Source organism: Sorex fumeus, unplaced genomic scaffold, assembly GCF_029834395.1.
Source record: "Sorex fumeus unplaced genomic scaffold, SorFum_2.1 ptg000070l, whole genome shotgun sequence".
In the NCBI taxonomy this organism is placed as follows: Eukaryota; Metazoa; Chordata; class Mammalia; order Eulipotyphla; family Soricidae; genus Sorex; species Sorex fumeus.
Window position 1 is genome coordinate 7533516 of NW_026606127.1, and position 4637 is coordinate 7538152.

Consider the following 4637-nt stretch of genomic DNA (forward strand, 5'->3'; position numbering starts at 1 on the left):
CAAGTTGAACTTGTAATAAGGTGGAATGAAATCATCAATATGCTCCTCACCTCTTCATTCAGGAGAAAAATCCGACTTACATTCAAGGTGGTCAAATTGCAGACAACACCATCCACCTTTTCCTGGAGATGTACAAGGGACTGAGGTGAGAACAGCAAAAGGCTCTAGTTTAATGGTCTTAATGAAGGTTTCAGGGAAGGGCATTAAACAAGACTCATATACTATCTTCCAAAAGAATTATTTTGTAAAACTGATGCCTTGGGTATGGAAAAAGATAATATGGTAAAAACCATATTTTTCTTTCTGGGACATTAAAGTTCTAAATCTATCTATTCAAGCTGCTTTGAAATACATACCTTGCTTATGAATCACTGTCTGCCATAGGAGTGAGTAAGGACAACCCTCAAATTAATAAGTAGAGAAAAATATGGAAAAATTAACTCATACTATATTTGATGACATATATACTAAAATTGAAATGATACATAGATTAGCATTGTCCTTGCACAGAGATGACATGCAAACTTGTAAAGTGTTCCATATTGTTGTTGCAAGAAGAATTAACAGGGCTACTTTAAGCTAAGACAATCCGCACAAGTACAAAAATTCTACATAAAGATAGCACAAATCCCCATCACAACAATCTCTCTCAATGTCAATGGACTAAATGTGCCAATTCAGAGGCACAGAATGGGAAGATGAATTATAAAACTGAACCCAACATTCTGCTGCCTGAAGAAACACTTCTGAACAATCAAAGCAACCATGGGCTCAAATTCAAAGGCTGGAAAACAATTCTTCAAGAAAGAAAAGAACACCTCCACAAAGCTGGAGTGGCCATACTAGTATCAGACCACATGGACTTCAGGCTATAGGTTATAAGAGACAGTGAAGGTCATTTCTTCATGATCATGGGATCTGTACATCAGAAAAAACTCACCCTCCTCAATGTAGATTCTCCTCATGACAGACCAGCAAAATACTTAAAAACAACTTCTAATTGACTTAAAGAAAAACATTGATAGCAACACAATACTAGTTGGAGATTTCAACACTACTTTGTCACTTCTCAATAGATCAAACAGACTAAAGCTCAGCAAGGAAATATTTTCTTTAAGGGAAGTAATGAACAACTGTTGGCTTAGAGAAGAAATCAAAGAGGAAATAAAAAGTTTCCAGAAACAAATGAGAATGAGTACACGAGCTACCAGAACTTGTGGGACACAGCAAAAGCAGTGTTAATAGGAAAGAGTATAGCTCTGCCAGAATTCATCAGGAAGAAAGAGAGGATCTACATGAATAAATTAGAGCTCAAGATTTTGGAAAATGACCAACAAAAGTAGTCCAAACTAGGCTGGAGGAAGGAAATAATAAAACTTGTACCAGACGTCAATGAGCTAGAATCCCAAAATACAATCCAAAAGACCAATAAGAGCAAAAGCTGGTTCTTTGAGAAAATAAATAAGATCAATAAACCACGAGAAGCCTCTCAAATTAACAAAGAGAAAGAATTCTAATAAATCAAATCAGAAATGCAAATGGGCATATCCTAATAGAAACTACAGAAATCCATAGGATCATCAGAGATTATATTGAGAAACTTTGCAGCAGGAAATGAGAGAATCTTGAATAAATTAATAAATTTTTGGATTCCAATTGCCTCCCAACGTTGAACCAAGAAGATTTGGAATACTTGAACCTATCACTACCAAGGAAATTGAAATGATGGTCAAAAGTATCCCCCCCAAACAGAATCCCTGGCCCAGATGGATTCAATAGTGAAATATTTCAAACCTTTAAAGAGGAAATGCTGCCAACATTTTTCAAGATTTTCCTGGAAATTGAAGAATCAGAAATACTCCCAAATAGTTTCTATGAGGCAAAGATCACCCTAATACTCAAAACAGACAGAGACACCACAAAAATTGAAAATTACAGACCTATTTCCTTGATGAATACAGATACACAGATTCTCAAGAAAATACCAGCAAAGAGAATCCAGTAATTCAACAAAAGATCACACACTATGACCAAGTAGGTTTATCTTGGGGATGCAAGGATGGCTTAACATTCTCTAGTCAATCAACAGAATACACCATCTCAATAAAATAAAGATAGTCATATGATCATATCAATATATGTAGATAAAGCATTTGATGACATCCAGCACCTCTTCATGATGAAAAACTCTCAACAAAATGGGAGTTGAAAGTACTTTCCTCAATCTAGTCAAAGCAAATTACCACAAACCCAAAGCAAGCGTTATTCTCAATGGGGAAAAACTAAAGGCTTGGAGCAGAAATCAATGAGCTAGAATCCCAGAATACAATCAGGCACAAAACAAGTTACCCACTCTCACCACTCCTATTCAACATAGTACTTGAAGTACTTGCCATATGATTTCGGTAAAAAAAAAAAAAGATATCAAGGGCATCCAGATAAAAAAGGAAGAACTCAAGCTTTTACTATTTGGAGACGACATGATACTATACTTAGCAAATCCCAAAGAATCTACAAAAAAGCACCTGGGAACAATAGATTTGTTTAGTAAAGTAGCATATTACAAAAGTAATATCCGGTACTCCATGGCTTTCCCATATATTAATAATGAAAGAGAAAAAAGAGATAGAGAAAAACAATCCCATTCACAATAATACCTCAGAAAATCTAGTATATTAGAATCAACTAAAAAGGTTAAGGAACTATACCAAAAAAAAAAAAACTACAAAACACTACTTCACGAAAAAAGAGAGTATATGAGGAAATGGAATCACATCCCATGCTCACAGATTGAGAGATTCAGTACTGTCAAAATGGCAATACACCCCAAAGCTCTATAAAGATTTAATGCACATTCTATAAGGATACCCATGATATTTTTCAAAGAAATTGATTAAACACTCTTGAAACTCATACACAACCTTCTCTCCCATGAAGAGCTAAAGCAATCTTTGGTAAAAAGAAGAAGGGAACACCTTCCCCAACTTCAAACCCTACTACAAAGTTGTAGTAATCAAAATATCATGACATTCATATAAAGACAGGCCTCAGAACAATGGAATATAGTCAAATATCCTGACGCTGGCCCTCAGATTATTATTACCGAATCTTTCATAACGGCTCAAGAAATATGAAGTTGAGCTAGGAACTCTCTTCAGCAACTGGTGCTGGGAAAACTGGACAGCAACATGCAAAAAAAATGAACTCAGATCTCTTTATAGTGCCAGGCACAAAGTCAGATCAAATGTATTAAAGACCTCAATATCATACCTGAATTCTTAAGATATATGGAGAAAAATGTGGGAAGATCCCTTCATGACATTCAAGCTAATGGAAACTTCTAGAATGAAACACCACTGACCAAGGAAGAGGAAGTGAAGATAAACAAATGAGACTACATTAAACTAAGAAGTTTCTGCAACTTAGAAAAAATGGTGCCCATGATAAAAAGAGAGCCCACGTAATGGGGAAAAATTATTTATGCAATACCCATACAATTAACCTCAAAATTCTGATTCCTGTATCATTAAGAACACTAAGTAGTTCCTGTGAATTTTATTCTTCCTCAAATATATTTACTCTAAAATATTTTAGATTTCCTTTTAAACCACAGGTAAAAAGGTAAAATTATAAGTCTTTTTAAAAATAAAAAATAACCACTATACATAGCCAGGTGCGACCCAAAAAACCAAAAAAGCAAGCAAGCCAGGAAGCAAGCAAGAAAGAAATTAAAAATTAAAAAATAATGCTGTTTGCAATGCTAAGTATCAATCCCAGATCATCATACAATGGAAGGCAAATGCTCTATCACTGAGTTATATCCCTGTTCTGAAACATTTAAAAAGGTCTTATTTGATGTGTCATTGCATTTTATTTTTTAAAAAATGCTCTTCTTAGTATACCTTGTCGCCACTGTACCGCCTACATCTTGACCTTTGCTTCTCTTGTATATTTTACCTCTAAGCCTCAGTTGTCACCTTATCCTTCCTATAGCCATGCTTTCCTTTGCCAAACTTTCCAAGATCATGTCTGGCTTGCTTTAACTTGGCATAAAATGGAAACCTTATTTTCTGTATCTTCTCACGCTAGAGGTGATGATGTTTTCGACCCAGGAGAACTCTTTTCTGGGGAGATTTCTGGCTGTTTCTACTTGACTTCAAAATATCTAAAGGCAAGTCATCATCTTTTTTTGTGTGTGTTTTTGGGTCACACGTGGCGATGCACAGGGTTTACTCCTGGTTCTGCACTCAGGAATTACACCTCACGGTGCTTGGGGGGGAACATACAGGATGCTGGCAATCTAACCTGGGTAGGCCGTGTGCAAGGTAAATGCCCTACATGCTGTATAGCTCCAGCTCCCCCCCCCCGCATCCCCATAATTCATCATCTTGAGGGCCTCAGATTTTTACCTTCCATTTAGAAACTTCATCTTTACATTTACACAGTAAATTGAAACCATAAAACCATTGGATGACATGTTATAAGGGTAGCAGCCATGAGCAAACATTGATAACCCGTATGTTGGCATGAATGAATTCTGTCTCAGAGGCTTCACTTCTGAGGATACCTGTCACTACCTCCTTTCTGTTACATGTCCGAGGATCAGAATCTACATCAGGCCATCAGTAGAAATTGTC

The 4637-nt window shown here is 36.2% G+C and overlaps 1 pseudogene; it reads left to right on the top strand.

Moving 5' to 3' along the window:
• The first annotated feature begins 448 nt into the window (after positions 1-448).
• LOC130037018 (uncharacterized) lies at positions 449-547 on the top strand (annotated as a pseudogene).
• Positions 548-4637: the final 4090 nt, after the last annotated feature.